This window comes from Monodon monoceros, unplaced genomic scaffold, assembly GCF_005190385.1.
Source record: "Monodon monoceros isolate NGI ecotype Baffin Bay Population unplaced genomic scaffold, NGI_Narwhal_1 Super_Scaffold_22, whole genome shotgun sequence".
In the NCBI taxonomy this organism is placed as follows: Eukaryota; Metazoa; Chordata; class Mammalia; order Artiodactyla; family Monodontidae; genus Monodon; species Monodon monoceros.
Genome location: NW_021703779.1, coordinates 126,569,356 through 126,580,858, shown reverse-complemented (window position 1 = coordinate 126,580,858; position 11,503 = coordinate 126,569,356).

Genomic DNA, 11,503 nt, shown 5'->3' with positions numbered 1-11,503 from the left:
CCTCAAAAGGTTAAACATAGGATTACCATACAGTCCAGCAATTCCACTTCTGGTATCTACCCACAAGAATCAAAAGCAGTGTCTCAAAGAGATACTTGTACACCCGTGTTCATAGCAGCATTATTCACAATAAGTAAAGCATGAAAGCAACCCAGGTGTCCATCAGTGGACAAATGGACAAACAAAATGTGGTCTATCCATACGATGGAATATTATTCAGCCTTAAAAAGGAAGGAAACCCTGACGTATGCTACAGCATGGATGAACCGTGAGAACTTTATGGTGAGTTCAATTAGCCAGTTGCAAAAGGACAGATAATGCATGATGCCACTTCTATGAGGTCCCTAGAGTAGTCAGATTCATAGAGACAGAAAGTAGAATGGTGTTTGCCAGGGGCTGAGGGAGGGGAATAATGAGGACATATTTAATGGGGACAGAATTTCAGTTTTGCAAGATGAAAAATTTCTGAAGATTGGCTGTACAGCACCATGGATATACTTAACACTACTGAACTGTACACAGAATTGTTCAGATGGTAAATATTATGTTATGTGTCTTTTACCACCTTTAAAAATATTTTTAAAAGAAGAAGAAAAGCTAGCTAAGCATTTTAATTTCAGCACACTAACTAACGCTCCACGTTACAAGTAAGGACAAGCAATTTCAACCACGGGGATTTGAGGAACTCTGAAGCTGCTGACAGCCAGTTAGGACCACCTCATGCCAACATTTCTGAGCCGCAACCCACCTGGGAGGTGAGGCTTTCAACATCCAGTAGTGTCCTGCGGAGGATACGCCAGCTGGGTCTGAGCCCCACAGCCAGCATCCTGAAACCACGGGAAAGAAGGTCCAGCACAAGGGGAAGCAGCCTCAAGGAATAGCCTGGCTACTGCTGTTTTATAAACAGTCACATCAAGAACCTGCTAGAAGTCACTTAAGTAAATATAGTCCTTGGCAATTACAGCCTGACCTCATGTGGCTGGCCCATGGCTGCAGCGTGTGTACTGGAAACCTACAGGGACTGGCTCACACGCCCGCTCTCAACTCCTACCCCCAGCTTTGTGTGTGCCTGCGTGGACCCCTCCCTCGTCTTCAACTGGCAGATCGTTAACAAAGCCCCATCCTCTTATCAGTGCTCTGTGCCGGATAAATATATATAAACATGTAGATGGCAAAAAAAGAGTTTTGTCCTTTGGATTGATTCACTCCCGATTGGAAAACAATCTGGGTTAAGATCAGTAGGAGCTTTGCTATTGCTTTTTGAGTCTCTGCAGAAAGAGGAATGTAAACTGAGTTACCCCAGTCGGCCACGAAGTTGAGTTCTGGTGTTTATCTAACCGAAACCCTATTTAATTTTAGCACAGAGAGGCATTCATTCATTCAAGAAGCACTTTTGGAGCACCTATGCCATGCCAACAACTAGTCCGGGAGCTGGGATTAGAGCAAACCCCCAGCACAACACACATAAACCAGCACCCAGTAGAGGAGATGCTGAAACAGGCACTTGGAAATCAGAGGATGCTGCTAAGATCCGAGACGGTGGAAGCCAGAGGACTATGGGAGGCAAGAGCAAGGGCACCTCCCCGTATTCAGCAGATAGGGAAGGCTTCCAGTGAGAGCTCTTTAAGCAGAAAAAGGCATAATGAGTAGCAGCTACCCAGGCCAAGGAGGCGGGAATAGGAGGCGGGGAGAAGCACTTACAGGCAAAAAGGAGCACAGTGAGTCAAGGTGGGGATGGCAAGCTGTTTCCGTAAAGGGCCAGAGGGAAAATATTTTTAGTTTTCCTGGCTCAACGCTGCTGGAAATGAATGGGCGAGGCTATGTGCCAATACAACTTTACTTATGGACACTGACATTTGAATTTCATAAAATTTTCACGTGTCATGAGATATTATTCTTCCTTAGATTTTTTTCAACCATTTGAAAATGTTAAACCATTCTTTACCCTCCAGTCAGAGAAAAACAGGCAATGGGTCAGGTTTGGCTGAGCCCTGGTTGAAGGTGCTAAAATAGTTCCGGAAGGCTAGAATATAATGGGGCAGTGCTGAGCATGAGGCTGGAGTGAGAAAGTGACTTTGTTTAAATGCCACTCACTCAGCTTATGCCCAGTCCTCAAGGTCAGCAGTCTACAAATCAGGTGGCAGGCCGCAGGTGGGAGGGGGCAAGAGTACATCTTCTATTTTTCTTACATAATTTAAAGTGTCTAGTTTGTGGATATTTCATAGTGCAGTAATACTATATTACAGTAGTAACACATGTGATTTATAAATAGCTAGCTATGCACATATTTGGGAGGGGGGCATCTTGAGTCCTCTGGGGACACCAAGAGGGCCTTTGGAGTGCTGTCTCTGCCAGCCATGACTGGATAAACAGTTGGTCCCTTGCTTCACATACACAATGCTCTGGGTATATGTGTACAAATCTGCCCTGGTGAAGCCCTCCGGACTGCCCGCACTATGCCAATTCCCCTTCATGCACCTTCATTGCCCTGAGAACCTCTCCATTTCATGACTGTAACTGTAAATCACACTGTGTGGTTATTTGAAGAATGTCTCTTAACCCTCATTAGCCTGCAGGCTGCGTGAGGCAAGGGACTGAAGTGTCCTCAGAGCCTGAGACTGCCTGGCACACAGCAGGAGCTCGGTAAAAAAAAAAAAAAAAAAACCTTGCCAATAAATAAAAGAGCAGGCAACGTCATCCACTCATTTTAGACCTCCCACAGTACTGAGCACCAGAACATGCACCCAGGAAGCAGATACTCCTGAAGTTGAACTTGTTAAATCGTATATATTCTAAAATGACTCCAGTGCAAATAACCTCAAGAATTAATGTCTACAAAAGAAAATTATGGCGACGCAGCACATGTAAGGAGGAAGAGGATATGGGTTAAATTCCCATCCCTACCGGAGACCAGTTCTGTCCTTGGCAAGTCACCCAACCTGTTTCCGTTTCTTTATCTGAAAAATGGTCATACTGGGTTCTTGTGAGGTGTCGATGAAATAACTTACACAGAGTATTCGACACGTTGCCTAGAGCATCACGATCGCTTGATGCTTGTGTCTATTATTGTAATTACTGCACAGTTTGGTCCTGGAGTTCAGCCTCCTCCTGGCCCATGTCATCTGCATGTGCCCTTATCCCTTAGTAGCAATGAGTCTATCATCCAATGACTCTTTCACCTGCGTTTCTCCTTAGCACACACGAATATTTCTTTACTTATTCATTCTCAGCCCAGGTCATTCAATTCCAGTGCTAAACCACACACATCCACACCTGGGGTCCTGCATACCTGCTTACCAAGAACGGCTTCTGGTTACCTCGCCACTGAACACATCATTTACAGATTTCTAATTCCAAAGAATTTGAATATGATGAAACACTAAAATTATGCTCTAAAATTATACCCGGAAGCTTGTTGTCTTGGTCAATTCCAAAGCTGCCTGGAGCTTTCAAAAGCCATCTTTCAAGGCCTTAACCTTGAGCGTGCCACTCCATGACCTTGGAATGGCAGCTTCGCTGGAGAACACTGCCAGTGCCGATCCACCAGGGTTTCAAACGTGTTTCGCAGCATCGCCCTGCCCATGCGACTCGAATGCAGATTCCAGGGCCCCACCCCTGCGAGTCTGACTTGGGGAGGTGACCTGAAACACTGGCTTCTGCATTTTCACATGCTGCATGAGGATCTGGATGCATGCCGTGCCCGCCGCCCTGGTCCATGGGAGTCCAGGCCTGCGGTCAGTCAGCGTCTCGATCCCAGGAAGGCGCACGGAGCTCACCGAACCTGCATCCAGAGTCGCACCGCGCAGAGCCTCCAGACTCGCCTTTCTGCCCAAGTGGCCACTGGCAGCCCGGCCCACTCGGCCGGCCACGCCCCCCTCCCGCCCCCGCCCCCACGCTCCCAGAAGCCAGAGGAGCCGCTGGAAGAGCTGCAGAGCCCAGGCCCCCGGAGGCGGAGGCGGGACCGAGGCGGGGTGGGAGCAGGGCAGGGCTCTCAGTAGACCCTCTGAGAAAACCGTAGGGCTTCTTCCCACAGTAACGCTGCAGGAGCGCCCCCTCTGGGCGGTGATGCTGGGCACACGCAGAAGGACAATCACAGCAGCCGGGAAAAGGACCGAGAGAAGGGTGAGCACCAGTGTGCGGGAGAGGCCTTCTCTGGTCACCTCACTTCCTCGCTCCAGCCCGAGAGCGCATCTCATGACCTCCATTCTACAGATGAGGAAACTGAGAAGGGAAGGAAATGGTGTTTCTTGGGGTGAAAAGGGTAATCACCGAAACAAGTCAACTGAGCAAGAGAACATGTCTGAGTGAGGCCAGTTCCGTGTCAAGGGCAGTCACATGGAGAAGGGTGGGCAAAAGGGCGCCCCGTTCTATCAGCCGAGCGCTGTGTCTGAGACACCTCCTGAGTGCTATAGATACACTGTCCCATCCGAGACTCCCTGCACGCCTACCAGGGAGATATCTTTATTATGGCTACTTCAGAGTTGCGGAAAATGGGGTTCAAAAGGTGGAGAATATTGCTGGGGGTCACAAGGCTGATAAGTGGTGGGACTGGGCTTAGAATACAGTCACACCAAACCCTGTACTCTTAACCCAATGCTGGGCTACAGTGCTTCTAGAAGCTTCTTCCCTGTCAGAACCACTTGGAGAGCTTTGTTAAAGCTCAGAGTGCTGCGCTCCACTCCCAAAGTATCTGGAGTAGGGTAGGGCCTGAGAATTTGCATTTCTGAAAGTTTCCAGGGGATGGTGATGCTCTATTTTCCAGGCCTCTACCTCCTCTCAGAGCCCACTGCCAGCACTGGCCCAGCAGTGCCCTCAATACTGAAGATCCAGTCCTGCCTGCATGCTTTGGGGCACTCCCTTCTGGAATGTCCCCTTCCCGGGTCACCCTAGGAAAATTCTCCAGGTCCACCCATAGGAGATGGCTTTCTCCAACCCGTTCTCTACCTGCAGCAATCTGCACCCACATTCTGTTGCTACTCCTTGTAACAACGACCTCATAGTTTTGCGCGTTACTTACATTTGTCTTTATCTGTCCCCCATGCTGAGTTCTTAATTGTCCAAGCGAATGGCCTTGTCTTATTTATCTTTTTATGCCCAGCTGCAAGTACAGGCTTGCAGAAACGCTTGTTCACAACGGCATGTCTCCACCATGCTAGCTTTCAGGTCCGTCCATAGCCCTGGCCTAACCACTGTTTCATTCTGACCTTTTGCCATTCCTTTGACTCTCCGTGCTGCTCCAGATTGCTTTCCACAGGACAGGTGGAGTGACAGCATCCACAAACATAAAATGTATGATTAATGATAACAGTGACCATAGTCAATGTAATTAATAAATACATTTCCAGGACCCAAGAAGTATGGAGTAACACTGCGGTTCTCAAAGCAGAGTCCAGGGAACCCTGGAGTCCTTGAGACCCTTTCAGCTGGAGTCTACAGGATCAAATCTCTTTTCATAATGATGCTAAGATGTTTTTGCCTTTTGCACTTTTTCCCAAGGGTAAGGTAGAGTTTTCCAGAGTCAACCTAAGTGTGATATTGTGGCGGACTGAAGTCAGAAACAGACATGATTACCCAGCTGTCTCCTATTAAGCCAGACATCAAAGAGTGTTGCAAAAGTGTAAAACAATGCCACTCTTTCCACTAAATTTCATTTGTTTTATAGATTTTTTCCATAAAATATGTTATTCATGTTAACATGTAACGGTTTTATTACTGTCATCTTTAAATGAATGAACAATTTTTTTAATTTCTTATTTTCAATTTTAATACAGTAAATATTGATATGTATAACCCACATAAACAAGAGCTCTTTGAGGTCCTCAGTAAATCTTAAGAGTGCAAAATGTTTAAAGGCCAAATGAGGCCAAAATGTTTAAAAGACTTGCTTAATTTGATGCTCCACAATGGAATGAAGAAAAAAAATTCTCATGGTATCTTAGGTTATTGGGGTGTGGGTGGTCTTTACTCTTGTACGCGGGCCTCTCACTGTTGTGGCTTTTCCCGTTGTGGAGCACAGGCTCCGGACGCGCAGGCTCAGTGGCCATGACTCACGGGCCCAGCCGCTTCGCGGCACGTGGGATCTTCCCGGACCGGGGCACGAACCCGCGTCCCCTGCATCGGCAGGCGGACTCCCAACCACTGCGCCACCAGGGAAGCCCGGTCTTTACTCTTTTAACAATGACTTTATGTTTTTTTCCTCTTGATGATGGGGCAGGTACCACAGAATGCAAATTCAGGAGGGCAAACATGGAAGATTTTTGTAATCCATGCAAAACATCAGATGTTTGTACTAACAGTTTTTGTGCCTTAAAATCCTCTTTATTTGTTTTTATATGGGAAGGGTCTATAAATGGAATGCAGACAAGGAATTATGGATTCAGCTTGAAAACTGCCTGCGATAAAGAAATGGGTTGTATTTGTTTGTTAGGGCTGCTGTAACAAAGTACCACAAACTGAGTGGCTTAAACAAGACACTTATTATCTCAATCTGAAGGCCAGAATTCTGAGATCAAGGTGTTGGCAGGGCCATGCTACCTCTGAAGGTGCTAGGGAAGGATCTGCCCATCCTAATAACTTCATTAGAACTCAGTTATCTCTGTGAAGATCCTGTCTCCAAAATAAGGTCACATTCTGAAGCACTGGGGGTTAAGATTCCAACATATCCTTTTAGGGGGAACTCAATTCAACCCATCACAATGGACAATGGCACAAGTTAGAGAAATTATACAGGAAAGAGATATGAGTTAAAGTCATGGAGCTCAAATCAAAGAAGCCAATTCCATATTTCAGTCCATGATAACGAAAAGCTGAGATTGTCAGGCCCAAATCCCTTATCGTATTGTTGCCTTTTGTCGCCATGTGCTTGAAGACGTTACTTAGGGACCTGGGTCTTCTGATGTTAAGTTTCTTGCTGGACCTCACAGAGACCGGGAGTGTCTGCTGGGCTGGGGGAGCCAGTTCACGTTAAGTCAGCACTGCTCAGATGACGCAGATGGGAAGGGTGATCTGGACCTGCAAATTTTAGAACCAACTCCAATACCCTTGCGCCAAAGGCCTGGGAAAGGAGGGGCCGTATGGAGGAAGAGAAAGAAGAAAAACGTGGAGTCTTCCAAAATTCAAAACCTTCTAAACCTTGGGACCTCGAGGCCATTTAAAGATGCAGCTGGCAGTGATGAGAAGCGTTGCTAGGAATGAAATGAGTTTGGTCAGTGAATTTAGGGAAGGAGATCTTGTAAAGAAAGACAAATGAGGGCAGAAACACTGCCGAATTGTTGTAGTGAGTTGAGCCAGGAAAACAGTTGGAAGTTGACCAAAGGAAGCCCAGAGACTGAGGAGGGCTGAGCCCCGCATCCACCACTCCGTGTGGCCTTGATGACGAGAGAGCCACACCCATGCGAAGGAGCTGCACTTACCTAATTCAGCCTCGTGTACCCTATAGCTACAAATTTCGAAGCTTAAAATAGTGCCCACTTGTTATGCACAGTTGCCCTGGGTCGGGAGTCCAGGCACAGCCTAGCTTCCAAGGCTGCACAGTGTCGGCTGGCTGGGGTCTTCCAAATTGCTTTCTCGCCAATCCTGGCTTATAATTGCAGGCTTTTCCTTTGCAAGAACTGGAGCTGGCCGCCTCTCTCCTGATGCAGACCACCGTTATGCATTTTTGCACAGAAGGCGCCTCCATAGCAGATATCAAGAGAGCTCTCTGCTGATTATGGAAAACTTCATTACCAGTCCCTGTTTGCCTCTCCAGCCTCTCTCGGTGTGCCAGGCCCTCCAGGAACACGTGCATCATGGTGCACATGGATCTCCTCTCTGACAGAACCGGTGACACTTCTCCCTTAGTGTCTTCCACCCTTTAGCCCTGGCTGGGCCCTTAAGACCAAGCTCAGAACACGTCTCCTCCAGGGAGGCCCTGTGGATCCCCCTCAGACTGAGTTCCGTGTCATCGAAGTTGATCTCTCTCTGGCCCACACACACACCCCACACACACTCAGCCCCAGGTGCTCGGTGCTGCCCGAACATAGGGCACCAGCGCCTACAAGGTCCTAAGGAGGTGCCCAGCCCTTAGTGAGTACTCAGTGAGGGCAGCGGCATTCCTGCCACCACTACCTTTATCAGGGTGCCTGGTGGCACAGGTGCCAGCCCTGTCAAACAGAGTAGTAACTCCAAGGTGTGAGTAAACAGGCCAGCAACAAACCCCACTAAATGCCTCCATCTCTTGGAGAGGAATGCACCAAGCGTGGGGCCCTTTGTTGGTAAACAATGAAAGAAACAGACCCCCAGGATCTTGACCTCTCCTCTGAGCAAGTGTGCCCTATGCAAGTGTGTCTAGCATCACTAGATCTGCCGGGGCTCTGAGTCACCATGGGGACCACCTGCAGGGCAGGCAGGATAATGCCTCCCTCTCTCCCTCTAGGCCATTCTGGCCTTCACAGCTCCTCTGGCCCCCCAGGCACTCCCCCCTCTTTGGGGGACGCTTAGAGACCAGCATCAGCAGGAACTTGCCCACAGTCAGAGCCCAGGGCCCTGAGGTCTGCAGGGCCCGCCCTCCATCTCCAAGTACCAGAGGGTCTTTTCCTCTACCCAGGTGTATCTCGGTTCTTCCCCCACCTGCTCCCAGGCATGCCCCTTCCAGGGCCTCCGAGAGGCCACTTGGGCCACTCTACCTGTCGGCCATCAATCACCCTATGCTCCCGCTAAATCACGGGATTCGCCTGGCATGGTTGGCAGAGAGCTGCCCGAGGGAGGGGGAGGGAGAGGCACGCACACCTCCTGCCCCTCTCAGGGGCCCTTTCCCACGTGGCCAGCCTGCTTTTTCGTTTGTTCCCAGAGCAGCTCCCCTCTGGGAGGAGTCAGGACCCGACCCTGGAACCGTAGCCCCCCATCCTGCGCCCGCTACTTGTCAATCAGACCCCGGGGGTGCAGGGACACAAGTAGATACACACGTGTCCCATCCAGGCAGGAGTCTGCAGGGGGCATGGAGTGACAGGCCGGACATGCCCTTCCTCCAGTGCCACCTCAACTCCAGGGCAGCCCTTCATGTGCAGCACCTCTCAGTGATTCCGGATCACTGGGAACATGCCTGCAGAAGTGCCCAGAACATTTGCGCGTCAGTTCTCAGAGAGGGCTGGTGAAGGGCTGAACTGATTCAGGCGACAGTGGACTTCTGGGAGTTTGCTCCAGTTGCTTTCTTCATATGTTAACATGTAATGATTACATGGGAAAGCGATCCCAAGTGACCTCACTGTGGTCTTATCATCCTCAGTGATGGGCACAGGGGGAGCTGGATGTGGCCTTTCCCCTGTGCCCTGTAGTACTGGCCGTGGGTGGTACTCCCGAGCGCTGCACAGATGTGATGTGAGGATGCACACATGGCGCGTGTGTAGGGAAAAGCGGTGACGGCACTGCAGTTCCACATCCACTTCTGTGTGCACTGCTGTGGGCTGACTCAGGAGCTGTGGTAGTCTCCAGTATAAAGAAATCACCTGCTTTTACACAGAGATAGAATTCCCTTTCCATACAATTCACTCTTTTGAAGTGGACAACTTCACGGTGTTGTGTAGCCTCACCTCTATCCAGCTACAGAACATTTTCACCCCTCCAGACAAGACCCCGTCCCCATTAAGTAGTTACCCCACAATTCCCCCTCCACCAGGCCCTGCCAACCACTACTCTTTCATTCCCTATAGATTTACCTGCTCTGAACATTTCATATGAATGGAATCAAATATGTTGCATTTTCCATCCGGCATCTTTCACTTAGATAATGTCTTCAATGTTCGTCCATATTGTAGCATGTATTGGTACGTTATTATTCTTCCTGGCTGAATAATACTCCATTGTATGGATAAACTACATTTTATTTATCCATTCGTCAGTTACTGAACATTTGGATTGTTTTTACTTTTCATCTATTATGAATAATGTTGCTGTGAACATTTCTGTGCAAGTCTTTGTGTCAACATATCTTTTCATTTCTCTTGGGTAGGTACCTAGGAGTGGATGCTGGATCCTATGAGAACTCTAGGCTTAACCTTTTGAAGAACTACCAGACCATTTTCCAAAGTGGCTGCACCATTTTATGCTCCCACATATGTATGAGGCTCCAATTTCCTCACGTCCTTGTCAACACGTTACTGTCCAGCTTTTTCATACCAGACATCCTGGTTGGTGTGGAGAGCTATCTCATTGTGTGTTTTTTTAATACGATGCTGCTTATATGCGGAATCCAAAAAAATGGTACAAATGAACTTATCTACAAAACAGAAGCAGACTCACAGATGTAGAAAACAAACATATACTTACCAAAGGGGAAAGGGGGGAGGGATAAATTGGGAGATTGGGATTGACATAGACACACTACTATATATAAAATAGATAACTAGTAAGGACCTGCTGTACAGCACAGGGAGCTCTACTCAACATTCTGCAACAACCTATATGGGAAGAGAATCTAAAAAAGAACGGACACATGCACGTGTATAACTGACTCACCCTGCCGTACCCCTGAAACTAACACAACATTGTAAGTGAACTATACTCCAATACAAATTTTTAAAAAATCAAATAAAATATTTTTCTATTAGGATTCACTAAAATATTTGACATCTTACAGGGGAAAACTATTTTCTAAGAATTCCATTTTACTAGTCGTGATCATTCATTCATTCATTTCCCAATGGTTCCACACCCACCCTTGGGCAAAACAATGTCACATTAAACAGTAAAACCGAATTTTACCAGCTAACGACTGCCATCTTTTTAGCAGGAACTCCATCGCCTTGCAAATCTCAACCATATATTTTCTAGGACACACTGGGAGGTGTGTTCCACAAGTCCAGGATCCCTGGGAATCATTTCCAGCCCCCACGGCTATTCCAGGCATAGAGGGAGCCTGAGGTTCTCCAGCATTGCTACCCTTGTCTCTACAAAACTGGGAATCCTTTTCCACAAGTGCCTTTATCTCCCCTGAGCCAGTATCCTTACACCTCCTGAGGTTGTGACTAAAGGCTGCTCTAAGACGAGGTGACATGCTCTGCTCGTCTTGGAGAGTCTCCTGGAGTGGCAGGGGGTGGCTACAGCTCACCCTGGAAACATGGACACTGGTGTCAGACATATTGGGGAACATTCAACCTCATAAACACTCCAGGCAGCTGCCATCTTGGCTATTAGCGCCAATACCTGGCCTCACTGTGGTTTTAATTCGTATTTCCCTGAAAACAAACGAAGTTGGGCATCTTTAATCCTTAATCCAGTTATATTTAATGTAATTCCTGATAACACAGGATTATGTCTGCCATTCTTTTCTATATGTCTTATGTCATTTTTGTCCCACTATTCCTCCATTATGGCCTCTTCGTGTTAAATAGATCATTTCTAGTGTACCATGTTCACGTGTTCTCATTTCTTTTACTATATTTTTGAGTTATTTTCTTAGTGGTTGTGCTGGTGAATACAATTCTGCCTTCCCTGTGGAGCATCTCCCTCCCCGGCCCCACTGCAGCCC